Genomic DNA, 11,580 nt, shown 5'->3' with positions numbered 1-11,580 from the left:
GGGAGAACATCATGGAAGGCAATATACAAAAAAACGGGGTGACTGTAAAATGGAGATAAAAAAAAAACTGTTTAAAAGTAGCACACACAAAAAAAGCCACACACTGCGACGATTAAAAGAACACAAGGCACAGTATGACTGGAGCATAAAGGTGTTGACGGATGGCATAGCACACAGCGTAACACTGACGGCGAACCTCAAGGCAGTACACAATTAAAATCACACCTCTTGACGCACACGGGAAACAGCACGAAACACAACACTGACGTGGCACACTGTTGATGAGCAATACAGAGGATCTGCCAGGTTCAAGGAGATGAGGGAGACCTGAAGAAGGGAGGGAGGGGAAGAGATGGGGGAGGGGAATGGGGGGCGCTCGGAAGAGGGCCAGGTAGGGAGGGATGTGGGAAGGAGAGAGGCAAGTATGGGGGGCAGGGTCTCAGGGGAGGGGGGGATGGAGGAAAATCCGCTCTGGGAGAAGGAAGAAAGAGGAGAAGGGGGCCCTGGGGAGGGGGGGGGGAACAAGGCCGGGTTATAGTTGGAAGGAAGGGTATATGTCACGGCGAAGTTCGTCATCCGGGAGGGGAAGGCGTTGGAAATTGCCCTGATGAAGGAGATGGAGGGTGTGGAGGTGGAGAGAGGGAGGGATACAGCGATAGAGGCGCGGCAACGGGCGGGGGGTGGAGAGGAAGGAGGAAACCAGAGGGTGGGGGGGATCAAGCCTGCGAACAATGTAAAGGATGCGGAGATGTTGGAGGAACAAGAGGAGGTGGGGGAAGGGGATCAGTTCATACAGGAGCCGTGTGGGGGAAGGAAGGCGGATACGGAAGGCAAGGCGGAGCGCATGGCGTTCAAGGATTTGGAGAGCCTTGTAAAAGCGGGTGGGGGCGGAGATCCAGGCGACGCTGGCATAACAGAGGATAGGACGGATGAGGGATTTGTAGGTGTGGAGGATGGTAGAAGGATGCAATCCCCATGTCCGGCCGGACAGGAGTTTCAGCAGGCGGAGGCGGGAATGGGCTTTCTGCTGGATGGTCAGGAGATGAGGGGTCCAGGTGAGGTGTCGGTCAAGGGTGAGGCCAAGGTATTTCAGGGTGGGGGTGAGTTGGATAGGACGACCATAAAGGGTGAGGTAGAAATCTTGGAGGCGAAAGGAGCGAGTGGTACGGCCTATGATGATTGCCTGGGTTTTGGAGGGGTTGAGACGGAGGAGCCACTGATTACACCAAGTGGTGAACTGGTTAAGGTGGGTTTGGAGGGTACGTTGAGACCGTTGAAGGGTAGGATAGAGAGCCAGGAAGGCGGTGTCATCAGCATATTGGAGAAGGTGAACTGGTGGGGGTGGTTTGGGCATATCAGCTGTATACAAGAGATAAAGGAGAGGGGAGAGGACAGAACCCTGGGGGACGCCAGCCGTGGGATAAAAGATACGGGAGTTGGTGGTGTGGAGGGTGACATAGGAAGGACGGTGCGAGAGGAAGGAAGCGACCAGACGGACAAAAGTGATAGGCAGGGCGTAGGTTTGGAATTTAAAGAGGAGACCGGGATGCCATACACGGTCATAGGCATTTTGGAGGTCAAGGGAAACAAAAATGGCGGAACGACGTGAGTTGAGCTGGAGGGACAGAAGGTGAACAAGGTTGAGGAGTTGGTCGTCAGCAGAGAAGGAGGGTCGGAAGCCACACTGGGTAAGGGGGAGGAGGTGGTGTTGAGCAAGGTGCCGATGGATACGGTGGGAGAGGATGGATTCAAGGACCTTACTGAAGACGGAGGTGAGGCAGATGGGACGATAGGAAGAGGCGGCAGAAGGGGGTTTGTTGGGTTTGAGGAAGAGGAGGACGCGGGAGGTCTTCCACAGGTCAGGGTAGAAGCCAGTAGAGAGGATGACATTATAGAGATGGGCGAGGACAGTTAGGAAGGAATAGGGGCTTTCTCGAAGGTGACGGTAGGTGACACAGTCGTGACCAGGGGCCGTGTTGCGTTTGGACTGGAGGAGAAGTTTAATGTCTTGTGCTGTGATGGGAGTGTTGACGTCGGAGGGGGGCAACTGCCCCAAGTACTGGAGACTAGGAGCAAGTGGAGCGACTGAGGTATCAGCACGTGCCATGACGGTGGGGAAAAGAGAATAATCAAAGTGGGGATCATCGGGGATGGAGAAGACCTCGGAAAGGTGGGAAGCGAAGTGGTTGGCCTTACTGAGGTTGTCTGGAAGGGGGCGATCGTTATGGAGAAGGGGGTAGTGGGGAGCGGAAAGGGAACCAGTAAGACGATGGAAGGCAGACCAGTACTTGGAGGAGTTGATAGGGAGGGTGGCATTGAGTCGTGTGCAGGTCTGGCGCCAGTCCCGGCGTTTCGTTGCTGTAATAAGGTTCCGTACGTGTCGCTGTATTTGCCGGTGGCATTGGAGTGTATCCCTGTCACGAGTGCGGAGGAAGGAGCGATAGAGGCGGCGGGATTCACGGAGGAGGAGGACAGCCCGCGGAGGGAGAGTGGGACGGTGTGGGTGGATGGTTTTAGTAGGAACATGGGCCTCCACGGCGTCAGTAATTACCTGCTGAAGGAAGGACGAGGCGTGGACGATGTCATCAGGATGGCGATAGGTAAGAGGGTGGCTTTCGACCTGGGTGGAGATGGAGTCCCGGTATGCATCCCAGTTGGCACGGCGATAGTCATGGACGACCTTGGGAGGGGGTGCAGGTTGCGGAGCCGGAGGGGGGCGGTTGGCAGACGTTATGGTGAGAAGGACAGGGAGGTGATCGCTACCTGTGGGGTCAAGGACGGCAACAGTGATACGCCCAAGGAGGTTGGCGGAGGCAATGACAACATTGGGGGTGGTGTTACTTTCGGGTCGGGTGTGCTGGGGAATGGGAACAAGGTCACCCTGGATTGTGGAGAGGAACTGATGCCACCGCCGAAGGGCAGCAGGAGTGCGGCTATGGACGTTGAGGTCGGCGGCAATCACATAGGTGGAGAAGGTGCGGTCAATGTGTGAGATGAAGTCATAAGGAAGAGGAGCAGTGGAGCGGACATAGATGGTGGCACAGGTAATGGTGATGGAGGGGAAGAAGACGCTAAGGATAAGGTGTTCAGTGGGATCATTGAGGAGAGGTTGTGGCCGGACGGGGATATGCTTAAGGTGGCCAATCGCGACTCCACCCTGCGCACGAGGACCAGGAGCATCAGTGCGGTGGAGGAGATAGGGGGAGGTGCGGATAGAATGGTGGGGCTGGAGAAAGGTTTCGTTCAAGAGGAAGGTGTCGACCTGGTGGTGGGAGAGGGTGTGCATGAGGAGGTATTTGTTGGAGCGGAAGGAGCGAATGTTCTGGAAGAGGATGCGAGACTCGTGCCGCGCCATGAAGGGAAGGAGGGGGGGGAAGAGAGGGAAGGGAAGAGACTTAAACTAGGGTGTCGAGGCGGGTGAAGGTGAAGTGGGCTTGGTTGTGGGAGTAAGTGGCGAAAGTGTTCAGGTGGAAAGCAGAGCGAGCAGCAAGGGATATTTGTTGGAAGGTGTGCGGGCGCTGAAAAGGGTGAATGTTTTGGAGTACAACGGTAATGAACCGGATGATGTCCTCGGCCGTGGGGGGTGGACGGAGGGAATTGTTAGGATGGACAGGAGGATCGACGGGACGAACTGGGACTGTAAGTTCAGGGGTGGCTGGAGGGGGTTTAGCTTTACACTTGTGGGAGTATGTGGGATGGGGGCCATTGCAGGTATTACAGGAAGGAGGAGCAGCGAGGTTGGGGCAGTTCTTGAGAAAGTGGGAGGCCTTGCAATGGGGACAGGTGGGGGGGTTTTTGCAGTTGGGAGTCAGGTGGTCATTGTACATCAGGCACCGTTGGCAACGGTAGGATTGGGGAGGGGATTTGGAGGATTCAACAGGGTGGCGACGGTGGTATATCAGGGCACCCTGGGTGAGGAGATGGTCTATGGACGGGGCAGACTCGGAGAATACCCGCATGAGGTAGGTGGGACCAGAGGCATTGTGGATACGGCGGGCAGAGCGGATTTCCAAGTCCGGGTGGGAGTTCAGTTCTACCAACACTTCATCCTCTGTGATCACCGGGCTGAGCTTGGTGATCACAGCGGTGTAGGTGGGGGGGCGACGGGGAGGCTGGGGCTGACGAGGAGTGGAAGCGGAAAGGAAGGGTGTCAGAGAGGCGTGGGGGCCAAACATAACTCGTGGGAGTTTTCGCAGGAGGTCTGTGTGAAATGATGGGGACGGGGACTTGATAAGGACTGAGTCCCTGCGGGGAATGAGTTGGGAGATGGGAGCACCAGGTAAGTACTTTCGTATTTCCTTGGTGAGGGTACGAGCGTCGAGGAACTTAGGATCGGGAGTGGACAGGACAAAGGTGTGGAGGGTGGGGGCCAAGGTAGGGGTGGCAGGAGGAGGGGTGGTGTCCATGGTGACGGCAGTGGGAGGGGGAGGTGGCGTTGATTTCTTGTGGGAAGTGGCGGGAGCAGAGTCGGTGAGGACGCGCTTTTGGGGTTTTTTGGAGACTGGAGGCTGGGAGGAGGGGAGAGGGACGGGGAGGAGAGGGAGGTGGCGGGTGGCAGATCCCTGTGGCGTAGTGGAGGCACCGGGAGAAGCAGCTGGTTCAGTGGCGGCGATGGTGGCTCGGCGCAACGTGATGCGTGCGGGAGATGCAGAAGACGAAGCGACGGGGTCGGTGAGAGGGGGGAAGCCAACCACCTGAGGGGCGGCAGCAGAGGCGGCAACAGATGCGTACGTGAGGGCGGGGGTAGGAGTGGGAGCTGTTGAGGGTGCGGAGGCTGGGGGAAGGGAGTAGAGGTGTGGGTATACAGCAGGGGAGGAGATAGGGGGGTGTGTAAGTGGGGGAAGGGAGGGGGAGGGGGAGGGGGAAGGAGGGAGGCCAGAGGCGGCACTCCAGGAAGTGACTGTGGGAGAGGGGGAGGGGGAGGTGTAGATGACGGTGGAGGTGGGAGTACTCATTGCAGACGAACGGCGACGGACAGACGGACGTGCAGCAGGCGGCGTCGGCGTCGGCGATGGGCAGCGTCGGACGAACAGCAGGCGGCGTCGGCGTCGGCGGCGAACAGACTGACGAACAGCAGGCGGCGGCGGCGGCGGCAACGGTTACGACGACGGCGATGGACAGCCAGCAGGCGGACGGACGGACGGACCGAACGAACGAACGAACAGCGACAGCAGCGGGCAGACACACAGACAGACAGACAGACAAACAAATAAACAAACACACACAATCTTCGAAGACGGAGATTCCACCCTGAGAGTAGCCCAGGCTTTGCAATCTGACGCTTTCGAAGGAGGGGATCCAACCCTCTAGATGCATAAGTCAAGAATAGAGTTTAACATATATTAGGAGAATCTTGTATTACAAAATATGAGAAGGATTCCTGGTACTTGCAGTATTACATTAACATGGAGTGTTATGTCATTGTCGTTTTTACAAACATCTGCATAGCTCCATTAGTCCAAATAAAATATAGCCCTGAGAATAGGGTTTGTCAGACAAATAAAAATAAGTACATGGAAGTTGGAGAGCGCATAAGCGACTGGGTAAAATCGGCCAGCGTAGTAGCACTGCAGCCAAGGCAGGTGGCGCTCAGGTCGCGAACTATGTGCCAATTGGCGTACTGAAGCAACATGTAAAATATTAATATTAATTGCGTCCTTAGACAGAGTTACAATAAATAAAAGGAAAGCATTTAACACTCCCGTTATGACATTGTGGGAGCCTTAGGAACAATAACGTAGATACATACATCAAAAATGCAGGTGGCGCTTACGCCGTGAGTCATATGCAGTGGCATACACAGCCAGAATATAAAAGTTATATTACCATATTAGTGAAGCACATAGAACGTATATAAATCAAAACTTTAAGAATAATCAGTAATGGCTCTTAAGACATAAATTACGAAACCTGGTCAACAATCCAGTTAATATACATTCTCAGGGAGCCAAGGTTTTAGAATAAGAGAAAATTACATGAGGGCCGATGTAGTGGCAGCCATACATCGTGAGAAAACCACATTACATAAAAGGTAGTGAGTTTAAAGATTTGAAAGTGCATTATAGCTTCCTGATGAAATAGACTACTGAGGTTACCAACATTAATGTTATATATTAAACAGCACGGGTTTAAAGCCTTCAAAAAATTGTCTACAGGCAAGATTCAACTGATCGTTCAGTATATTACCGTCTTTGAGCTCTAGATGTTTAAAAATAGATAACTCTTCCCACAGATCTAGTTTCCGTCCTTTGACTTGTCTGTGTAGGATAACCGTGTCTTCTAACTGTTTAGGCGTATGGCCGGCTATCAAGAGGTGTTCAGCAAAAGTAGAGTTGTGAATATTCGCTCCTTTTTTACCTAATAGATGTTCTTTATATCGTGTTTTCACAGCTCTGCCTGTTTGACCAATATAGTATGAGGGGCAGTTATTACAGGTTAGTTTGTAAATACCTGAATTAGAAAACCAGTCGCTGGCAATCTCTACTGACTGTACAAGATTTCTTTTTAAACTGTTATCTGTAGAGAAGGAGACGTTACAGTTATATTTTTTTATTTAGAAGACTTTTAATCCTATATGATATGTTACCCAAGAAAGGGATGGAAATAAATTTTTTAGTTTCTGTGGTATCTGTTGGGAGGTTATTGCTCAAAGTCGAACAATTTTGGGAAATTTTCTTATTGAGCAGGTAATCGATCATATTCTGGTTGCACCCATTATTAACAGCGATTGCTTTGATGACATTCAATTCCTTTTGTTGATCCGCAGGCGATAAAGGAGTGGTTACCATTCGGTGAATGGCGGAATGAAAAAACGCCAGTTTATGAGATTTTGGATGAGTTGAGTCAGCAGGAATGACATTATCTGAATATGTTTCTTTGTGGAAGATATTGAAATGGAAGGTATTATCTTGTATAGAAATTGTTAAATCGAGAAAATTAAGTTCACGTTTATCATTTTGAAGTTCTTTTGTGAAGGAAATTTTTTCATGTAAACTGTTGAAAGTATTGAAGAGCTGCTCTAACTCATGATCAGTGCCATCAAAAGCAATGAAAATGTCGTCAACATAACGTGCATAATAGCGGATTTTGTGGCGTAATTCTGAACTTGAATTGAAGAATGTTGTTTCCAGGGCGTTGATGAAAACCTCTGCTAGAATACCGGCGAGGGGGCTACCCATTGCTAGACCATCTGGCTGTACATACATTTTCCCGTTAAATGTGAAATAATTGTATTTTAAAATGACCTTAAGCAAACCAATGAGTTCCGCAATCTGAGTTTCACTTAGTTTTTTATGTTTAAGAAGATTCTCTTTTACAAGGAATATTTTCTCCCAAGCATCATTCATGAACGGGAAAGGAGAGGGGAGTACGTAGTGGTAACAGATACACCTTCCTCCATGCAACGTAACTTCGTAGTCGAGGTAGATATGCAGAATTAAGATGTAGTGTTAGATAAAAATGTAATCTGTTTTCATAATTGTTGCAACGATAAATATCGACTATGATGTTATTGTGTGTGTGTGTTGTCTTACCTTACTCTCTGTAGCATTAAGGCAGTTACGCCCTGCTGTCTTAACACATATTCTATGCCTTCTTCTAATTGGTGCTTCCCACACAGTCCTTCTTCGCTGTTTCTGCGCAGTGTAGAGCCTTTTAGGTGTGTTCTAGAAAGGCAATGAAAATTAAGTGTACTGATAAGATGTAAAATGAGGAGGTTCATTTCACATCTTATCAGTCCACTTCATTTTCATTGCCTTTCTAGAACACACCTAAAGCTCTTCTAAGCTCTTATTTTCCAGATTTTCCTCAGTCCACGATTCGCTCCCGTGCGATGCTGGGCTCCGGACGTACCTCTTCAGACTCCTTTTGGCGAGGAATGCCCCCTTTGTCTCTGTTAGTCAGTTTTCTATGACCAGCTTCCTTTGCTCGTCATGCGTTATTTTGTCTCCAAGTTAGCAAAATTTCTCCACTCCGTCTACAACGTCACCCCCATTTTGATGTAAGTTTGTCGCCAGTCTCAGATTTGCTCCTCCTCAGTATTATCGTCTTTCTTCTGTCCTCCCTCAGTCAATAACATGTGCCCAGCTCAATTTGTTCCATTCAGTATGTCATCTAATTCTTTCTCTCTTTCACAGAGGACACCAATTTCATCAACGAATCTGATCATTGACAGCATTTCATCATAAATTTCAATCTCTCTCCTGAACACCTCTTTTCTTCTTTCGTTGCTTCTTTGATGTAAAGGTTAATTGTGCAGGAAAAATATAGCATACCCGCATTGTGTCCCTTCTTCCGCTGGGCACTTATCTCTTGGTCTTCCAGTTTTATTGTTTCCTATTGGTTTCTATTCATATTAAATCTGCCTGCCTTTCCCTTCAGGGTGTACCTATTTTTCTGAGAATTTCAAACATGTTGTATAACTTTTCAACGTCGAAGGGTTTTAAAAGAGTCTTATTCAATTCTTCGTTCCATTGCAAACAGATGGTAATTTAACATATAATTAATTTTTCAAAATTTAAAAAAATCTCATTCATTTTAAACTGTCTACAGCATAAAGCAATAAAATATGATAACTAGTTTCAGCTGACTAAGCGCCCATCTTCAGATCACTCGTGGTGAAGTAAATGTCAGTATACTGCTTATTGACAAATCCTTCATCATTTATGTAGCTCGGAGAATGTCCGTATGTGTGACACTTTCAGTACAAAACTGAATAATCAGAAATGCAAAACCAACTGTTTCAGAAACATGCTTAAAGTGATTGCAGTCAATTATAAAACGTAATCAGTAATTTTCTTTTCCATTTTTGTCACGTTAGCCTGGTCTGAAACCTGTAAGTGACAGCTGTGATTCTGATTAAGCGATATTTCTCTTATGTTTACCTACCTTTGCTATGTTCAGGATTGTGTAGATCATATTCTTCGGAAAATCCAGGGCTATATCTCTAGCCTCATAGATCTAAGAACGTCAATACCTCTTTGGTTGCCACTTCCCATAAGCGTTTTAGGAGATCCGAAATAATGTCATCTGTAAAGTCCGATTATTTGATCGCAGGTATTCCAAAGCTGAATCAAACACTGACTCTAACACTCGGCCCCCTGTGTCCTACAGATGACACCCGTGTCTTCTTCTGTCACGTCACCAGAGGGTTTCTTCCCCTCACAGAAGCCTTCAAAATGTATTCTATCCACCTGTCCGCTCTCTTCTGCGTTCTATAATGGAATCCCTTTTGCACCCGTTTGCTAACGCCTCTGGTTTTAAATTCTGCGGAAGTAATATAAATATTTCTGTGTACCGAAGCTGTCCATTCCATAACCATTCCTTTTTCGATTTCTACATATCAGGGTTGTTCCAAATGATTTAGACACTTTCAGGTGATTGTAAAATTGTATTCAGGTAAGGTACAATGTGACTATACGTATAGAAAGCCCGCCCGGTTGTCCGTGAGGTTTAACGCACGGCTTTTGGGGCGGGAAGGAGCGCGTGATCCCCGACACGAATCCGCCCGGCGGATTTGTGTCGCGGTCCGGTGAACCGGCCAGTCTGTTGATGGTTTCTAGGCAGTTTTCCATCTGCCTCGGCGAATGTGGGCTGGTTCTCCTTATTCCGCCTCAGTTACACTATGTCGGCGATTGCTGCGCAAATAAGTTTTCCACGTACGCGTACACCACCATTACTCTACCACGCAAACATAGGGGTTACACTGGTCTGGTGTGAGACGTTCCCTTGGGGGTCCACCGGGGGCCGAACCGCACAATAACCCTGGCATCGGTGTGGGGTGGCGGAGGGGTGAAGTGGACTGCGGTAGTCGTCGTGGGGTTGTGGACCACTGCTGCTGGGGCGGGGATGGAGCCTCTCTGTCGTCTCTAGGTCCCCGGTTAACATACAATACAATACAATATGCGTAGAAACAGAAACTCAAGAAGTTTTGTGCGTGACGTTTACAAATGTTCAGTGTTTGAACCGCTAGCTACACGCCACACGTCCAGTCTACAGCCCAAGTCGGAATGTTTCCCTGAAATGTTCAGTCTGTTCCACAGATGTTGACGGCCGCCAACTGCTTTTGCATTTGCAGTGACATCTTTTTTCCTTTAACATCTGTGGCGACTCGTAAATTGATTGTATGGTGGTCAAGCTTTGATAAAAGTGGTCTGACATTCCGACACACTGCAGTTTCGAATCCGCTTCTAGACACACAGAGTGATCTCCCCCTCCACAAGTACACAAAAGACAAAACTGTAGAACGACACTAACCTTACACTCAAGTCCCAAGATAACAGCACTTGCAATCACATGAACTTCCGGTCATACACTACGTGATCAAAAGTATCCGTACACCTGTTGCTGCCCGCATCTCGTGGTCGTGCGGTAGCGTTCTCTCTTCCCACACCCGGGTTCCCGGGTTCGATTCCCGGCGGGGTCAGGGATTTCCTCTGCCTCGTGATGGCTGGGTGTTGTGTGCTGTCCTTAGGTTAGTTAGGTTTAAGTAGTTCTAAGTTCTAGGGGACTGATGACCATCGATGTTAAGTCCCATAGTGCTCAGAGTCATTTGAACACCTGTTCCTCTGAGGAGAAGTATCGATGTCGGTCGGCGAGGCCTGGCACAAAGTCGGCGTTCCAAAACGTCCCAAAGGTCTTCTATAGGATTCATGTCAGGACTCTGTGCAGGCCACTCCATTACGGGGTTGTTATTGTCGTGTAACCATTCCGCCACAGGCTGTGCATTATGAACAGGTGCTCGATTGTGTTGAAAGATGCAGTCGCCATCCCCGAATTGCTCTTCAACAGTGGGAAGCAAGAAAGTGCTTAAAACATCAATGTAGGCCCGTGCTGTGATAGTGCCACGCAAAGCAACAAGGGGTGCAAGCTCCCTCCATGAAAAACCCAACCACACCATAACACCACCGCCTCAGGATGTAACTGTTGTCGCTACACATACTAGCAGATGACGTTCACCGGGCATTTGCCATTCCCATGCCCTGCCATCGGATCGCCACGTTGTGTACCGTGATTCTACTCCACACAACGTTTTTCACTGTTAAATCGTCCAATGTTTACGCTCCTTACACCAAGCGAGGCGTCGTTTGGCATTTACCGGCGTGATGTGTGGCTTATGAGCAGCCGCTCCACCATGGAATCCAAGTTTCCTCACCTCCAACCTAACTGTCATAGAACTTGCAGTGGATCCTGATGCAGTTTCGAAATAGAGTATGATGGGTTGGATAGATGTTTGTCTATTACACATTACGACACTCTCAACTGTCGGTGGTCTCCGTCAGTCAACAGACGAGGTCGGCCTCTACGCTTTTGTGCTTTACGCGTTCCTTCACGTTTCCACTTGTCACTTCGGAAACAGTGCACCTAGGTATGTATAGGAGTGTGTTAGTCTCGCGTACAGACGTATGACACAAGTGACACCCAATATCCTGACCACATTCGAAGTCCATGAGTTCTGCTGGGCCCCCATTCTGCTCGCTCACGAAGTATAATGACCACTGAGGTCGCTGATATGGAGTACCTGTCAGTAGGTGGCAGCACGATGCACCTAATATGAAAAACATACGTTTCTGGGGGTGTCTG

This window comes from Schistocerca piceifrons, chromosome 2 (assembly GCF_021461385.2).
Source record: "Schistocerca piceifrons isolate TAMUIC-IGC-003096 chromosome 2, iqSchPice1.1, whole genome shotgun sequence".
Taxonomy (NCBI): domain Eukaryota; kingdom Metazoa; phylum Arthropoda; class Insecta; order Orthoptera; family Acrididae; genus Schistocerca; species Schistocerca piceifrons.
Note: the sequence above shows the minus strand (reverse complement) of the source record.